Genomic DNA, 19,062 nt, shown 5'->3' on the forward strand with positions numbered 1-19,062 from the left:
CTCTGCTCCTCCACTCCTCTGCTTACATAGAATTCCCTAAGCCACCACACTTGAAATTTTGGGCTTGGACAATCTGGAATTGCACCGCCTGCGATATGATCTAAGCATAGTACACATAATTGTCTGCTACAATATCTTACCTGTCAATGACTTCTTCAGTTTCAACCTCAATAATACATGGGCAAACAATTGATACAAACTCAAAGTAAACCGCTTCAAACTCAATTGCAGAAAATATGATTTCAGCAACAGATTGGCTAATGCCTAGAATGCTCTATTTAACTCTGTTGTTACATCTTCTAACCTTCACACCTTCAACCTTAAACTGTCTATCATGGAACTTACCCCATTCCTAAGAGGTCCATAAAGGGGGTGTGCATAAGCACACCAGCATGCCTAACATCCCTTTCCTACTGCCCCCATCTAATTGTATTCATTTCTTTCATTTATATCCATGTTTATATTTATACCTGCTATTTTGTACATGTTTGAAAAACAAACAAATAAATACAAATGCAAATTGCCTTCCTGTTTGCCCCACATAGACTCTGTCCCACAAAGGTCAAACAGGTCAAAATGTGACCTATTCCTGGAGCTGTTCTGGTCGCTTGTGCCTGACAGGGAAACAGCTTTGGCACATGGATATAAAATAGAGCAAAGCAGGAGGATTGGAAATGAGATAAGAATTCTCCCAAATTCTAAATATAATGGAGAAGAATGATTGAGCCTAACAGTGTTCCATGCATCTGGCATATAGTAATACTGATCACATGACCAAGTAAATGTCTTTGGACAATGCTGGATCTCTTGGCTAAGAAACAGAGATAAGCACCACCCCCGAGAGTCGGACATGACTGGACAGGGGAAAGTTTTTCTTTAATTGAGATTTACAACAAAATGCAAGTTTATCTATTGATTAGCTGATAACTTGGCGTAGCCCGGGTATGTATTCATCCCAATCCTGTATTAGATTTGGGGGCTCTTGTGTGCGTGCTTTGGGCACTATGCACCAAAAAGGTTAGCCATCACTGCCATACACCTTCCGCCTTCTATTTTCTCCACAACAACCCTATGAAATCATTTGGGCTGAGGGAAAGTGACGAGCCCAAAGCCACCCAGCCATGTCTAAAGTGGGACTAGAACCTACTTCTTCCTGGTAAAAGTAAAGGTGTCCCTGCAGAATTTACTCCACCAGTCATTGCCAATTTTAGGGGGCGGTGCTCATCTCCATTTTAAAGCCATTGAGCCAGCACTGCCATGAAGATGTTTCCATGGACACATGGCCAGCATGAAGTCATGGAGCATTGCTACCTTCCCACTGAAGTGGTACCTATTTATCTACTTGCATTTGCATGCTTTCGAACTGCTAGGTGGCCAGGAGTTGGGGTGAGGACAGTGTCAGACCTGGAAGGCATCTTTTACATGGGGCCACAGCTTCTACTGTGGGAAACTGGGAGGGGGGGGGTTATTTGGAGTGTGGGGTGATATATATATAGTCAAAATAACATTTTTTTCTGCTCAGAGAGTCAAGGACACCTTACCCTGCAGCTGTGACGGTGTGACTGGGAGTTATTTCCAATTTTGGATGGTGCCTGATTGGATCTGGGCAGGGACTTCAACTTTCACTTGGGTGGGGAAAACCTGAAAACTTTCAGATTCGGGTTTTCCCAGATGTGCCAGTATGACATCTCTAATAAGATAGAAGTTTATCTATTGATTAACTGATAACTTGGCGTAGCCTGGGTATGTATTCATCCCAATCCTGTATTAGAGGGAGCCCCCTTGTGGAGTACTGGGAAGCCATTACCATGGTAACTCCACTGTGCTGTACTGTAGAATCCATTTTAAGGCACAACAGGCTGCATCTTAACAGAACTTGAATCCAAAATGCACTATCACTGTCAAACGTACTATGACTTGACACTACAGATATAATTCTTGTCAAACAAACCACCTTTGTACTCCTTCCTTTTGCTTCTAGCAATCTTGATCTTTAATTCAATTAGAACTTGCCCTAGAACCAAGTTTTTCTTTTTCCCATCTCAAAGGCTTCTTCAAAGCTTTAGCAAACCTTCTTTGTAAATCCAATACAGAGTCATTATCCAAGTTCTTCTCTTGTTGTTGTTGTTGTTGCTGGTGGTGATTGTGAAATCATGTCTGACCCATCGTGACCCAATGGACAATGTTCCTCCAGGCCTTCATGTCCTCTACCATCCCCCAGAGTCCATTTAAGTTCACACCTACTGCTTCGATGACTCCATCCAGCCACCTCATTCTCTGTCTTCCCCTTCTTCTTTTGCTCTCCATCGTTCCCAGCATGAGGCTCTTCTCCAGTGAGTCCATCCTTCTCATTAGATGGCCAATGTATTTGAGTTTCCTCTTCAGGATCTGGCCTTCTAAAGAGCAGTCAGGGTTGATCTCCTCTGGGACTGACTGATTGGATCCCCTTGCAGTCCAAAGGACTCGCAGGAGTCTTCTCCAGCACCAGAGTTCAAAGGCCTCCATTCTTTGGCGCTCAGCCTTTCTTGGCTATCTATTTATATTTTATAATCCTGAAAGCCCTCCCTTCACCTTTTTACTAACTTCAATCTCTTACCCCCTCTTAAATTTTTAAAGTTTATATTACCATTTCATATTTTAATATTATATTGTTAAAATATAATACACCACCCCTTCTTTGAGGAAGATGGCATTTTTCAGAAACACTAAAAGGCAAAGGTTCGCCTCACAAATGTGTGCTAGTCATTCCTGACTCTAGGTGGCAGTGCTCATCTCTGTTTCAAAGCCGAAGAGCCAGTGCTGTCCGAAGACATCTCCGTGGTCATGTGGCTGGCATGACTAAACATCGAAGGTGCATGGAACGCTCTTACCTTCTCACCAAAGGTGGTCCCTATTTTTCTATGCATTTTTATGTGCATTTTTTATGTGCTTTCAAACTGGTAGGTTGGCAGAAGCTGGGACAAGTAACTGTAGCTCACTCCATTACGTGGCACTAGGGATCCGAACCGCTGAACTGAACTTCTAAGGGAGAGTGGGAAGGAGGGAGGGTGGGAGGATGGAAGGAAGGAAGGAAGTTCAATGGTGATGAACATGCAGGCTGATAGATTGTGATCTAATTATTTTCTCTCCTGACTTTTCACCAGCAAACCTTTGTATGTTGTGTATAACCTGCCAAGAAGTGGGCTACAGAGCAGACAATTTTCACCTCTGAAAACGTCAGCCATGGTTGCTAGCAAAATGTCAGGATACCAAATAATTAGAGCATAGCCTATTAGCCTAGAAGCTCAGCAGTATTGCATTGACATTGGCTGTGAAAGTCTGCATCAATATATAATGCAGCTTGCATTTATCTTAGACATACATGTCTTAGACACACTTCATAGTCACAGTATCTGTGTCATTGGACAATTCGGCTTTGCTTCTATTAATGGCCTGCACCACCAAGCAAGAGAGATTCTGCATTTGTCTTCTTTCTTTGATTAAGTAACATTTATATGGTAAGGCTTTATATAATATGCTTCCAACCACTTAGACTGAAGGTCTTAGGGATATTTTCCAGTTCCTGGTCCTTTGTCTTCTCTCTAAGTCTCCTCCTCCCTCCCTCCCTCCTTCTCTTTCTCTGTCACATAATGGAAGCTGCATCATCCCACCTCTAAGCTATAGATAGACTAGGTTACTTAGACTTTCTTATCACAATATTCATTCCTGAATAAAGAACATATTTTGCTTCGTTTTGCGCAGCCACCAGGCTCCAGAATTGTTTGTACAAATGTAATTTCCTGGCTTTATTGTTTTTCTCTCTACATGCAATCTTTCCACTGGGTAAAGTGACCTGCCCCAATACATTTCTCACACCCAAATTATGAGTGATGGCTTGTGCGTGCAAATCAGCAGTCCCCCTTCTAGGATTGCCGAGAGAAATTTCAAGGCTCTGCAAATGCCGTGCTTTTCAAAAACACTCCATTCTGCAATGGCAAGGGCCTCTATGCGACGACAAAGCCAAGGTTAATATGGATTTTTGGAATTGTTATGTTAGATGTATCATATGGGGAAGTTGGAACAGATAGAAGTCAATTTTCTGCCCCAAATCAGCCCAAGAAGCATTTTATAGATAAGAAATAATAGGCATTATTTGTTTGTTTGTTTGTTTGTTTGTTTATCTTTATCTCACCTTTATTAATTTTATAAATAGCTCAAGATGGTGAACATATACCATACATACATGATGGCATGCAAAGCTCTCTGGGTGGGCACGCCAGTTGTTGCCTCAGTGCAGCTGCACCACGCAAGCTCATACACCTCCCTCCAGCCAGCTGGTATTTGGGTCTCTGCTGTGCATGTGTGTGGGGAAGCATATGTGTGGGGAGCACTCATGTTGCATATTGCCCCCCACCCTGTGTTGGGTCAGGAAAGCTGCCTGCACCAACTTGGAAGCCAAAACGGGGTATGGGGGGGCATCTACTCCCCCTGCATCTGTTTTTTTTGCGTGGAAAGCTTCCTGCACCAACTTGGAAGCCAGAAATAGGCAAGGGGGGGAGGAGGCATGTGCGGGAGTGCTTGCATTGCATTTGGGGGCTTTTGTGTGCGTGCTTTGGGCACTATGCACCAAAAAGGTTAGCCATCACTGCCATACACCTTCCGCCTTCTATTTTCTCCACAACAACCCTATGAAATCATTTGGGCTGAGGGAAAGTGACTAGCTCAAAGCCACCCAGGCATGTCTAAAGTGGGACTAGAACCTACTACGTCCTGGTAAAAGTAAAGGTGTCCCTGCAGAATTTACTCCACCAGTCATTGCCAATTTTAGGGGGCGGTGCTCATCTCCATTTTAAAGCCATTGAGCCAGCACTGCCATGAAGATGTTTCCATGGACACATGGCCAGCATGAAGTCATGGAGCATTGCTACCTTCCCACTGAAGTGGTACCTATTTATCTACTTGCATTTGCATGCTTTCGAACTGCTAGGTGGCCAGGAGTTGGGGTGAGGACAGTGTCAGACCTGGAAGGCATCTTTTACATGGGGCCACAGCTTCTACTGTGGGAAACTGGGAGGGGGGATTATTTGGAGTGTGGGGTGATATATATATAGTCAAAATAACATTTTTTTCTGCTCAGAGAGTCAAGGACACCTTACCCTGCAGCTGCGACGGTGTAACTGGGAGGTATTTCCAATTTTGGATGGTGCCTGATTGGATCTGGGCAGGGACTTCAACTTTCACTTGGGTGGGGAAAACTTTCAGATTCGGGTTTTCCCAGATGTGCCAATATGACATCTCTAATAAGATAGAACTTTGAATAAACTCAAGGCTCTGAGTCTTCTTTTGTTGGGGGGGGGGGGCGTTACTTGGAATCCCGACACAGGAGCTCATCCAGTCATGTGGCACTTGGATCTTGAACCCAGGCTGCTGGCTTTCCAGCCGACAAGCCCAGCACCTTAACCACTGAGCCACTGCACCACCCTATCATCTTATATCATCTACCATCTAGTGGTGTTTGACCCAAATCCACCCAGTTGGTTTTCATGCCTACGATGGGAGTAGAACTCATGGTCCTTTGGTGATTGGTCCAAAATCAACCATTCAGGTTTCATGGTTTCTCTGGTAGTACTTTAATCACTTGAACAAATTCTCAACGTGGTGCGTTGCCTGGTGCTTCTCCTCTCCGTCTCAATTTGACCCCCATGAAACGCATCAGGATTCCTGAATATGACCCCCTCTGCACTTGCCAGTGAAAGCAACAAACCCCAGCAAAGGGAGCTGTAAGAAAGCTAAGTCCTACCTCTGAACCTCGCCCAGCTGTGCCGATGTTTCAAGATTGACTAAGTTGTAGAGCCCTTGGTGTTTTCTGAGTCTGGGTGTTTGTTTGCAGATTTCATTAACCAACTAGGTAACTTCATCAGTAAGAGTAAGTTTGGGGTTTGTTCCCCGTTTCTGCATAGTAGGTTGCCCTGCCAGAATAGAACATCACCTCGACCCAGGATGGCAAACCTATGGCCCGTGTGCCACAGGTATCACGCAGAGCCATATTTGCCAGCACGGCAGCCCTCAACAGCCCTCAGCTCCGGTGAGCATGTGTGTGCTGGCCAGCTGCCAGTTCTAACCTCCTCTATAGAAAAGGTTCCACAAATCTACAAAACTATTTAGAACCGGTTCCAGCTCCCTCCCCCCGCCCGTCCGCACATCATCAAGGTAAAGAGCAAAAGGAGGAATTCTGGGAGTTGAAACCCACAAGTCCTAAAGCTGTCAAGTTTGAACACCCCTGGTTTTTTTCCTAAAGCGTTAGGGGTGCAAGGGTCTTGTAACTTGACAGCTTTAAGACTTGCACGCTTCAATGCCAGAGTTGCTGAGCCAACGTTTTGGTTGCTAAGCAAAAGCGTTGTTAAGTGAGTTTCACCACATTTTACAATTTGGCCACGCCCACCCAGCCACATGGCCGGCAAGCCACTCCCACCCAGTCACATGGCTGGCAAGCCACTCCCACCTGGTCACATGGCCAGCAAGCCACTCCCACAAAGCAGGCCACACCTACAGAAGAGGTTCTAAAAAAATTTGAAACCCACCACTGGCTGGGAGAGTCTGTTTTCACCCTCCCCAGGCTTCAGAAAATCTTCCGGAGCCTGGGGAGGGCAAAATTTGTGGTGGGTGGGAGGATGGATGATTCGTGCATGTGCAGGGTGGGCATGCATACGTGCATGATAGCATGCACACACACAGTTTTGGCCCGCCTTTAGAAGAAGGTTAGCCATCACAGACCTAGAGAGAGAGTGAAATGTCTGCAAATTGCCATGCTCAGACAGCACCAAGGATTCCACAGTTCAGCCCTGAACCATAGCTATTCTCTTCCGTTAGGTATTAATTAAGTTCTCCAGGGTTGCAGAGATGATACCTGCTCATTGTTCTAGGAGCTGCTCATGAAGGAACAACTCTCCCCTGCTCAAGGCAAAGGGCAACCCAATTTTAATTTAGGGGAAAAAGCACTATTGAAAAATCTCAAATGTGGGAGAGACTCAAATCCAGGGGTGAAATTCAGCAGGTTCTGACAAGTTCTGAAGAACCGGTAGCGGAAATTTTGAGTAGTTTGGAGAACCAGCAAATGCCAACTCTGGCTGGCCCCAGAGTGGGGTGGGAATGGACATTCTGCAGTATCCTTCCGCTGGAATGGGGAGGGAATGGAGATTTTGCTGTATCCTTCCCCCGCCATGCCCACCAAGCCACACCCACCAAGCCACACCCACCAAGCCACACTACACCCACCAAGCCACGCCCACAGAACCATTAGTACAAAAAATTGAATTTCATCACTGCTCAAATCTCTGAATTCTCTGTTGTGCTCTGTTGTGATCTTCCCATTGGAGGACCTCTCAAGCCAACAGAGCTTTGGAGGAAATACTTTGGGGTGGTTTTTCCTTCTTCTTCCTTTTTTAACTCGGTTACTGCTTGCCTATAAATCGCTGCTTCGGCTGCCTGGGTTTTAGCTTTATCTGAGACAATAAGTCACGACACCATCAATCCTCTCTTATGAACTTCCTGGCAGTGCCTTTTATTTCCCTCCAGATAAAACAAGGAGATTGCCTGCCCTGAACCACGCAATATTAAGCAGAGATCTCCAGGAGTTCGTTTTGATTGCATTCTTCCTGGCGGGGGAGAGGGGGGTGGCTAAATAAACCCACTTCTTGGCTGCAGCAGAAAGCGGAATTAGAGGCACTCACAAGCAGGGACAGGTAGAAGGCGAAGAGGGCTGATTTGCCAGACCTACTAATACTCCATTTCTTTCTGGGGAAGACGGGGAAGGAACGTGCCTTATTAAAAGGAGAGTCCTGCATACCAGGAACAAACATGATGCTGAATTTCTGAAAAAGCAGCCATAGTGTATAGTGCAGGGATGGCTAACCTTTTTGTTGTGCAGGCGTGTGCATGTGATAGCATATGTGCATACTGGCACCCATAATGCAAAGCACGGCCCCACATGCACATACCCGCACAACCACCATCACCCCACTCTCCTACCCCACATGCGCCTCCAAGCTGAGCTTGGTATTTCCTCTGGGGGGCGAGGGAGGCCATTTCCCCCTCCCCAGGCTCCAGGGGCTTTTCTGAAGCCTGGGGAGGGTATAAATGGCCTCCCCCAGCCCCGCCCAGAGGCCCTATGGAAGCTGGGAACGGATTGTTTCCGAACTTCTGGTGGCCCATTGGGCCAGTTTTTTGCCCTCCCCAGGCTCTGGGGGCTTTCCTGAAGCCTCAGGAAGGCAAAAACGGCCTCCCCCAGCCCTCTGGAAGGCTGAAAGTTAGTTGGCCAGTGCATGCATGCATGCTGGAGCTGAAGAGTCGCGTGCCAACAGATATGGCTCCGTGTGCCACCTGTGTATGCATGCCATAGATTTGCCATCACGTGTATAGTGGATACAGGGAGTCTTCGACTTATATTCATTTACTGACCATTCAAAATTACAGTGAGGCTGAAAAAAGTGACTCATGACCGGATCTGCACTTACAACCGTTGCAGCATTCCCAGGGTCATGTGATCAATATGCAGGCATTTGTTGCATGTGTTTTGCATGTGTATTGCAACTGTTGTAAATGCAACACACATGCCTTTGCAACAGTTGAAGCATTCTGGGTTCCGATTGCAATTTGTGACCTTCCTAGGCAGCTTCCAAGAAACCATAGAAGTCAGTGGGGGAAACCATATTTTCTTAAGGATTGTGTGATTTCTTTAACAGCTACAGTGATTTGCTTAACAACCACGACAAAAAAGGTCATAAAATCAGGTGAAACTCACCGAACAACCACCTTGATGAGCAGTAGAAATTCTGGCCCCTGTTTCAGTCTTAAGATGAGGACATTTGTCTAATGGACAGATGCCTAAAGAGGAGCTCAAAACGTTCTCCACTTTAAGACCGATCCCTAGTTAAAAAGAAAAAGGGCCTATGCTTTCCCCCCCCTTAAAGTTCTATGATTTCATGAAATAATATATATTTTTGTGACATTTCTTCCCCCGCAATTTGCTCCAACTCTCTTGAGGAAGAGCCTTGCTTCTGCTTGTTTAAAGGCAAGGTAGCCAAGGGGGTGTGTGAACTGTCCTTATTTTCATAATCCTCTCTTCAGCAGGTGGCAGCCTCTCTTAGTTTAATCCCAATTAAATTAATGGTATTAAATAGTGAGGAACCTCATCCCCTGGGGCTTGTTCAGTCACAGTACTATGAGAGAGAGAGAGAGAGAGAGAGAGAGAGAGGGGGGGGGGAGAGGGAGAGAGAAAGGGAAAGAGAGAGAAAGAGAGAGAGAGGAATAGAATGGAATGGAATAGAATAGAATAGAATAGAATAGAATAGAATAGAATTCTTTATTGGCCAAGTGTGATTGGACACACAAGGAATTTGTCTTTGGTGCAGATACTCTCACTGTACATAAAGAGACAAGATACATCCGTCAAGAATCATAGGGTACAACAATTAATGGTAGTCATAGGGTACAAATAAGCAATCGGAAACAATCAATACCAATATAAATCGTAAGGATACAAGCAACGAAGTCATGTAGTCATAAGTGGGAGGAGATGGGTAATAGGAACAAAGAGAAGACTAATAGTAATAGTAATGCAGCCTTATTGAAGTTATGCACTTCTCTCCATGTTGTGCAACCACTCCCATGGAATTGATCCAATTCTGCCAGGACCAAACCTCAAGCCTCGCTCCATTGATCTGGCCAAAACTGGACATGTTCCATGGTTAGAAGATGACAGGGCAGCTGTGACTATGCATAAAAAGGGTCAAGATTTCAATCACACAATAGTGCCCCATCCTGACTCTTCTATGTATGTGAAAATAGAATACATTTCTGTATTTTCTTGACAACAGAAGGAAGAAGTTTGCCATTACCTTCATTCACTGCACTGGTCTAGCTTAGAACCCTGGTTCTAATGAGCTACACTTGGACTCCTTGCTTTATTACATATGAAGAATGGTTGCAGGAATTGGGTATGTCCACTCTAGTGAAAAGAAGGAGTAGGGGTGGCATGATCGCAATGTTCCAATATTTGAGGGGCTGCCATAAAGAGGAGAAGGTGAGCCTATTTTCCAAAGCACCAGAAGGCAAGACAAGAAATGATGGATGGAAACTAATCAAGGAGCGAGCCAACCTAGAACTTAGGAGGAATTTCCTGACACTAAGAACATTGAACCAATGGAATGGATTGACTTCAGAAGCTGTAGGGCTCCATCACTGGAGGCTTTTAAGAAGAGATTGGGCAGACATTTGTCTAAAACAGGGGTCCCCAAACTTGGCAAAGATTTGTGGACTTCAACTCCCAGAATTCTCCAGCCATCTACTGGCTGGAGAATTCTGGAAGTTGAAGTCCACAAGTCTTAAAGTTGTCAAGTTTGAAGACCTCTGTTCTAAATGATATGGGGTCTCCTGCTTGAGCTGGTGGTTGGACTAGATGACTTCAAGTTACATTTCAACTTTGTTATTCTGTTCTGTTTCCAACCCATAGTTGGGTATGGCAACATTTCCCTTTCACCTGATCCAGAGTATCTCAGTATTCTAGATTATCCTCTCCCGAGGCCAAGGACATATTTGGGACTTGCTTCTCTCAGCTGAGTTATTGACTTTATTTCAAGATTGGCTTTCTGCCTAAAAAGAGGCCCCAAGCAAGGAGAGGAATCCTCTGGGTTCCCCTCAGCCTGGTCCATCAGGGAAAGCTGCCAAGGCTTAGACAGAAGGCCAGCTGGCAGGAGGTGCTAAGAATGAAGGTGAGCCAGTCTGTGGTGCCCTGGACCTTGAAAAGGCAAGCTCCAAGTAATCCACCACTCATGTCAGGTCCAAGAAGTCCAGAGAGGAAAAGGCAAATAGAAATTACTCAGGCATGTAGGCAAGTAGGTAGGGAAAAAGGAAGGAAGGAAGGAAGGAAGGAAGGAAGGAAGGAAGGAAGGAGGCAACACGGTGGCTCAATGGCTAAAACACTGTCGATCCGAAAGGTCAGCAGTTCGGCAGTTCAAATCCCTTGCGCCATGTGACGGAGTGAGCTCCCGTGACCTGTCCTGGCTTCTGCCAACCTAGCAGTTTGAAAGCATGTAAACAATGCAAGTAGAAAAATAGGAACCACCTTTGGTGGGAAGGTAACAGCATTCTGTGTGCCTTTGGCATTGAGTCATGCCAGCCACATGACCATGGAGACATCTTTGGATAGTGCTGGCTCTTTGGCTTTGAAATGGAGATGAGCATCACACCGTAGAGTTGGGAATGACTAGCACATATGTGCGAGGGAAACCTTTACCCTTAACTTATAAGAGAAGGAAGGAAGGAAGGAAGGAAGGAAGGAAATAAATAAATAAAAAGGAAGGAAGGAAGGAAGGAAGGAAGGAAGGAAGGAAGGAAGGAAGGAAGGAAGGAAGGAAGGAGAAACCATAGGGTTTTGCATACAGTCTACATATCAGAGGTGCAGGCTTTGATCATTTGGTAGAAGCTGCCATCATGACTTTTATGACTCCTTCAACAGCATATGCTTATGTGAAAGAATATAATATTTCCTTCGCTTTTGAGTTCTTCTGGGCATCTGTTGAGATGAGACTTCATGATGGAGGCAGTCTCCTTGGTGGCTCTTTCTCATAAAGGATGCACCATTTCTATGATCTTATCGAAGTCACTTCTGGGCCTTCAACTCAGCCTCCAGTCAAAGCCTTTTCATGTTCCTAATAGAAGTTTTCTCCCTCTCCTCTGTTGCCTCCATAAAGAGGAAGATCCAGGTTGCCATTGTCCTTCGTAGCTCTGAATCAATGGAAGAAAATGTCATCTATAACCCACATGTGCGGCATTTCTCCTTCTGCAAGCAGATGTGTGAAACGTTTCCCCTTGCACATATGTGCTAGTCGTTCCCGACTCTAGGGGGCGGTGCTCATCTCCGTTTCAAAGCCGAAAAGCCAGTGCTATCCGAAGATGTCTCTGTGGTCATGTGGCCGGCATGACTAAATGCCGAAGGCACACGGAACGCTGTTACTTTCCCACCAAAGGTGGTTCCTATTGTTCTACTTGCATTATTACCTGCTTTCAAACTGCTAAGTTGGCAGAAGCCGGGACAAGTCACGGGAGCTCACTCCGTTATGTTGCTCTGGGGATTCGAACTGCCGAACTGCCAACCTTTCTGATCGACAAGCTCAGCATCTTAGCCACTGAGCCACTGTGTCCCTTTTGTGAAAGAGAGAGAGAGAAAGAGAAGGTGGGGAGGGAGGTACAGGAAACCAGATAAAAGAAACCAGAAAGTGGAGAGACGGGGCAAGCCAGAGCAGAGACAAAAAGAGATGGAAAGGGAGAAAACCAGAGACATGCAGATTTATGTTTATGCAACACCAGCAGGGAAATAAAAGGCATCAATAAATTATATTATTTCTTCAGCCATTCCGGAAACATGAACAAGACGTCTCCTGCAGACAGCAGGGGTCTCCGAAATGCCAAATTGAATGACAAACTTCATTTCCAGGTACATTTCACAGGCTGCCCACAATGTAAGGAACAGGATGTGAGAAGAAAGTCAAGTGGGAGCTGTTTTCAATCCTCGGGGGTTGGGGTGGGCTTCGCAGCCCACTTGGTACCTTCCCCCCCCCTCCGGTTTCTGATGCTTTGCCATAAAGAATTGTCAACTTTTTTTCATTCTGTTTTTCCTCTTAAATTTATAGGATTAAATGAGCAGTTGAAACATTTTTGGCAAGGAGATGAAGCAATGCTGAAGGAAACCACCATTGTTAGATACAGGGAGCTGGCAGAAGAGAGAAGAGGAAGCTACATAAAATGGGGAATGTGATGGTGTCCCACTGCTTCAGAAAGCTGAACATGAGCCACAAATAGGATAAAACCCACGGCAACTGGCTCATATTTATGACAATTGGGGTCATGTGATTCACAGATTTTAACAGATTAACAAAGTTGGAAGAGACCTTGTAGGTCATCTAGTCCAACCCCCCACTCAAGCAGGAGACTCTACACCATTTCTGACAAATGGCAGTCCAGGCACTTCTTGAAAGTCTCAAGTGATGAAGCTCCCACAACTTATGAAGGCAACTTCTGTTCCATGGGTTGATTGTTCTCACTGTCAGAAAGTTCCTCCTTATTTCCAGGTTGAATCTTTCTTTGGTCAGTTTCCATCCATTGTTCCTTCTCTGGCCTTCAGGTGCTTTGGAAAATAGCTTGACCCCCTCATCTCTATGGCAGCTTTTCAAATATTGGAACACGGCTATCAAGTCTCCCCTAGTTCTTCTCTTCACTAGATTAGCCATGCCCAGTTCCTGTAACCATTCTTCCTATGTTTTAATCCACAGTCCCCTCATCATCCTGGTTGCTCTTCTCTGTATTTTTTCTTGAGTCTCAACACTTTTTTTTTATAGTGTGGTAAGCAAAACTGGATGCAGAACTCTAGGTGTGGTCTTACTAAGGCTTTATAGAGTGGTATTAGTACCTCCCTTGATCTTGATTGTTAATGCAATTTAGGATTGCATTGGCTTTTTTGGCTGCACACTGCTGGCTGACATTTAATTGGTTGTCCACTAAGACTCCAAGATTCCTCTCACAGTCACTGCTATTAAGCCTGGTTTCGCCCAGTTTATATGTGTACATTTGTTTTTTTCTTACCTGGGTGTAGAACTTTACTTTTCTCTACATTGAATTTTAATTTGTTAGATTGGGCCCAGTAGTCAAGTCTGTGGAGATGCATCTGGATCATTGCTTCCAACAAGCAATGTCAATGGGGAAAGCTGGAGTCACCTAACAACTGTGTCATATGCCTACCTTCACTTTTTTTGAAGCTGGCTAGCATAACCAGGGGGGGGAGGGGGCATTTGAGAGGAGAAGAGCGGTTGAGATGTGAAGGAATGCCGTGGGAATTGAGGGAATATGGACACTAATAGGAACCGGAAGTTCCTCAGAGCTTGCCTTGCTTGTGTTGCCCCCTAGTAAAAATACATTTTTTCTAATGCAGGGGTGTCCAAACTTGGCAACTTTAAGACTTGGGAATTCTGGGAGTTAAAGTCCACAAGTCTTAAAGTTGCCAAGTTTGGACACCCCTGCTCTAATGCTTATGGAGAAGGGTCATTCTTTTTTAGGACCAAAAATGGAGCCAGTCTGAAAAACTGTGTGATTCACTTTACTGCAGTGAATTGCTTAACGACTGTGACAAAGAAGGTCATAAAATGGACCAAAACTGCCTTGCTTAGGAACAGAAATTTGGGGCTCAGTTGTGATTGTAAGTTGAAAACCCCCTATACATCTACTTTTAGATAGAGAAACCCCATTTTGTTGGGGGAGGGGAAAACCTTCATTTTTCTCACTTCCGTTTTCGCTTGAGGCACCTCCTCCTTGCCCTAGAATTTCTAGAATTCCTTCATAATCTATTCAACGAACTTGAACTTGGACCAGCAGTTGATTCAGAGCCAACTTCCTTTCCTGCTGCAGATAAATGCTGTAGTAACTTTTGCCTACTTGATAATCAGCCTTAGAGAGACAGCACGGCGAGGGCTCTAATATTTGAGGGACTGCCACAAAGAAGAGGGGGTCAAATTATTCTCCAAAGCACCGGAGGACAGATCTAAGGTCCTTCCTCGTCAGCCTTCTTGAGAAAGCAGAAACGATAGTTGGGAACTAATCAAACAAAGAAGCAATCTGGAATTAAGGAGAAATTTCCTAACCGTGAGGACAATTAACCAATGGAACCGCTGCCCTTCAGAAAGGGAGGTTTTTAAGAAAAGACTAAGCAGTCACTTATCTGAAATTGTATAGGATCTCCTGCTTGAGCAGGGGGCTGGACTAGAAGACCTCCAAGGTCCCTTCCGGCTCTCTTGTATTCTATTCTCGATTCTCGATTTTAGTAAGGAACAAACCTTCTGGGAGGACCAGCCTCTACTGGAGTGGGAATACTATGTGGCTTGTTATACTTTGTTGCTTGCTAATGAACATGTATCTTTGTTTTCCAAAAATGAAAAAGCTGTACCAATTTATGTAGTATTGAGAGCTCTCAGTTTGTGATGTGGTCCCAAAAGCACACCTTTTTCAGCTGTACTGAATGAACAGGTTGCAATTTCCCACCTTGCGGGATAATTGGCTACTTCACACCAGGGAGAAAACATATTTAGCATTTGGTTGAGCCAAGTCATGCTTTGGCTATCTTTGGCTATGACCCAACACCTTGCTTCTCTCTTAATTTTTACAAGACACAACTACTTATTTCTGAGATGTAAGTTCTATGTTTGCCATTCATTGTTTAAGTAACAGTCACTCCAGAATTTAGTATTTTTATCCTTCCATTAATGGTATTTGGACTGATTTCCAAGTAAACTTTTAATCCAAAATAATATGATCATGATCACAAATGGATCTAGCATCTGAAGGTTGAGTAATGTTCTGACCTAGGCTTCTCCATCAGCATGAAGCTGAGTCCTTGTCCCGATAAACCCCTTTTATTTAATTTACAGTGAATTCCTCTCCAGCAAAGTCCTGGCCTACCGTCTTTCAGGATAGTTCACAATTACCAACCTTTATCAGGCTTGGAGAGTGGCCAGGCTGATATCTTTCAGACGCTGCAACACTTGGCAAGAATGCAGGAATGAACTAATTCTCTCCTGCAAACACCCCTCCCCTTTCGCTCCTCTTTTATTTCCTCTGGGAGGGACATTCACTGTCCACTTGTGGCCTTACTCCCAAGTCGACACTTGTTCCTTAGCTGTTCCTTTTGTCTGGCAACTCTGTGCATGCACACCCTGGGAATAGGCTCCAGCTGTTCATCTGCCTCACTGATGTCTGACTCCGAAGGCAGCTGATAACTGTCAGACGGCCCTGGCCCCCTCTCTGCCTCTGACACAGAGCCCTCATCACAGCCTTCCCCAGACTCCAGGACTGGCCCAAGTTCCTCCCCAACCTCCTCTCTGTCTGAATCTGCTGCCAGCTCCACTGGCCACTGGCAGGCCACAACAAGTAGCTAGTAACGAAATATCGTGATATCCTATTGTTGGAAGAAATGTCCTTCTGGGTTCGGCTCCAAGTGGGGAAAAAGACACTGGAGACATGGAGGCTGCTTGGAAAGATGGTTTTAATGGTGGACAGGACCGCATGGCTTGAGTCCTGAACAAAAAAGGTGATCACATGCTTCAATGTTGGTGGAGAAGAAGAGAATGCAAAGGAAGAGAAGGGCAGAAGAGAAGGGAAGAGAAGGGAAGAGAAGAGCCTTGCAGGGCTTTTTATAATCTGTTCTGCCCCACCTATCTGTTTCCTGTTCCTGTGTAAGAAATGTATTCTGATTGGTTGCCAGACTCCCATGGGCCCGTGCAAGGGCAACCCTCTAGGCTGAGTTTGAATCCAGGTTTGATTGAGTTTAGATGCCATGTGGTCAGTTGAGTAAAGGCTTATTATCCTGCCTTAATCCCATCACTCTGGAGTTGAAGAGGAGAACTCTTTATTATGTAAAGTGGAGTAGCTTGGCCTTCTTAATGGCCCATTGACAAAGTGGGGATGGGCAGGAAGCTGCAGGAATTTACTTTGTGTTTAAAATGTGTTTCTCCCTTTTTCACATCCAGGAAAATATAATATTCTGCCTTATCAATATTTCCTAGGATATTTCATTTTTCTGGGAGAGGGCTAGGTGATAACTTCCTACAATCCCTCATTTTTCCCCCCAAAACATGTGAGTGGAATGCACATGTTCTTGACAAAAGATAAAAATTAGTCAGATCAGGGAAACTTAATTTTTCTGATGGAAAGGCACTGAGAGACAGCAGAAGGATCCCTTCAGTGGCTCCCAGAGAGCGTTCAACCATGAAGGTCTAGCAACCAGGGCACAATTTCTGAAAAGAAATTTACAATATCCAATTTACCATGCCAATTATTTTCAGATGTTTGATATCACTTTCTGTGAGCTTCCAGACAGGTTACAAACAAGCAGAAGTCCCAAAATTCTTCACAGCCATGCTTTTCCTTTAAGTTACAGGCTGCCCATTTCAAAGGGATGGTTCTTGAACATGCCCTAGCTCTTATTTTAGTGAGGCCAAATTGAGTTTAGCTAGTGTGCAATACAAGCTATTTAGTATTTTTTTATTACACACAATGAGCCCAGGGACTCCTATCAGAGACCACCAGTGCAATATGTCCTGCTTTACTGGGCAGCTGGGCAGCATCACTTTTTTTTTTGGGGGGGGGGTGGAGTCACTGTCAGGGTTTGAGTTTTGAAGATCCTTTCTGCTACTCTTCAAGTGGGGGAATTGCCTGAGGGGAACTGACCCTGCCCCATGGGATTAAAAGGGAGATATCACTGCTTAGGCTTTTGTGCAAGGGCAAAAATCAACCTAGGAAAAGCTTTGTGGAGTGAGATAGTTTCAATCTAGTTCTGAATGGGGCCTGCCTCTCTCTCTCTCTCTCTCTCTCTCTCTCTCTCTCTCTCTCTCTCTCTCTCTCTCTCTGTGTGTGTGTGTGTGTGTGTGTGTGTGCTTCTACAATACAGAAAATACAGATGTTTTGGATAAATTTCCCTCCCACCAGCCAGAAATCTAAGGTGTTCAGATCTTGCTGTGCTAGCCACTCTCAAATGCAATTCTTACATGAGTACATTAAACTGATTACAATATAAATGAGATGAGAAAGGAAAGGTTACAATGAGGCAAAGAAAGAAAACTTTGCAATCAATTTTCACCCTCCCCCGTAGTTTTACAGCTGTCTTCTGGGAATTGAACAGTCTTTTGGTCTTTACTTCATCTCAGAGTCCTTTTTCATGTCTGCTGGATGGTACTAGGCTTGGTTTGGTGGTAAGGCTGGTGGGTTAGGCTTCACTCTGGTTGCTGGACATTCAGTGGAGGACTAGATCCAAACCCAAGTCCTGGCTCAAATGGATGGAGGGTCTCCTCTAGAAGCATCTGGGTCCATGTGCTCTGCTCATTTGTGCAGGGCTGAAAGACATGAGAACAAGGTCCCCTCCCCCACAGAAAAGGCATTGTTGGAGGATTAGAGGTAAGGGGGGGGGCAGATAGCTTGCAGGCAGAGTTTGAAAAATAAAACCATCAGTTACTCAGCAGATAAACAGATAAACATTATGGGGATATCACAGATGAGAAATGGGGTCTGGATTCACATGCTTCAGGAAAGAAATGAACAGGTAAAATCATTTAGTGACACAATAAATGCAAGGATGAAACTTTTCTTGCAAACATTTCCTAGGTTGTTACTTTAAGGTATAGGGAAGGAAGGAAGGAAAAAAACTTCTTTGTACTCTGTTTCTGCTGGCAAACAGATGCAAAGTAAAGACACTCCCCAGCTTCAGTTAGTTTTCTAGGCCCAACAAACTGAGCAAAGGCAATTTCTGCCAGTTTACTCCTTTCTTTCTTCGAACATTTAAAATTCTTGTCTTTTGGATTGGAGACATCTTAGTTACAATTACCTTGAGGGTGCACAAAGACTTAGACATACACACAGAGAGACAAAAAGGGGATAACAAAACTCACGAGTTTCACAAACAAAATCATTCCCACCATGAATCTCAGTTAAATTGGGGAAGGCACAAATCTTAACAAACAAACCATGTGGTTACATAGAAGACAGAGAAAGAGACAGACAAGAGAAAAAAGAAATCCCACCATTTTCTTTTAAGTATCTTTTTAGCCAAATTAGTTTTTCCTGTATCATCTTTCAGCAAAGCCCATTTTCTACAATCTGTTTTGCTTTCTTCATTCCGGCCAGGACAGGCATCTCCCTTTTCATCCCAGGCCCCCAACAGCTCCCCTAGGGGGGTTTCCGTGGCCACCCTCGAGCTACCGCTTCCCATGATCCCGTTCAGATGTGGGCTCACATCGTCCTAGCCAGGTTTGCCACTTCGTATTTCCCCACTTTACTTTCGTGTCCTTAGAGGACCTTTCGCGCCCTTTTGAAGGGACTTTCTCTGTTTGCCCTTCGGAGGGTCTTATTGGTGCCCTTCGGAGGGACTTTTCTATGGGTGCCCTTCGGAGGGACTTTTGTCGCGTTCCTCACCGCGGGAACCTTCTCTCGATTCGCGCCCTTTCATGCAGGGACTTTTCTTACAGTTTCAAGTCTTGGGGAAAGAGA

The sequence above is a fragment of the Natrix helvetica genome (assembly GCF_964273705.1).
Source record: "Natrix helvetica genome assembly, chromosome: 9".
NCBI classification, from domain to species: Eukaryota; Metazoa; Chordata; class Lepidosauria; order Squamata; family Natricidae; genus Natrix; species Natrix helvetica.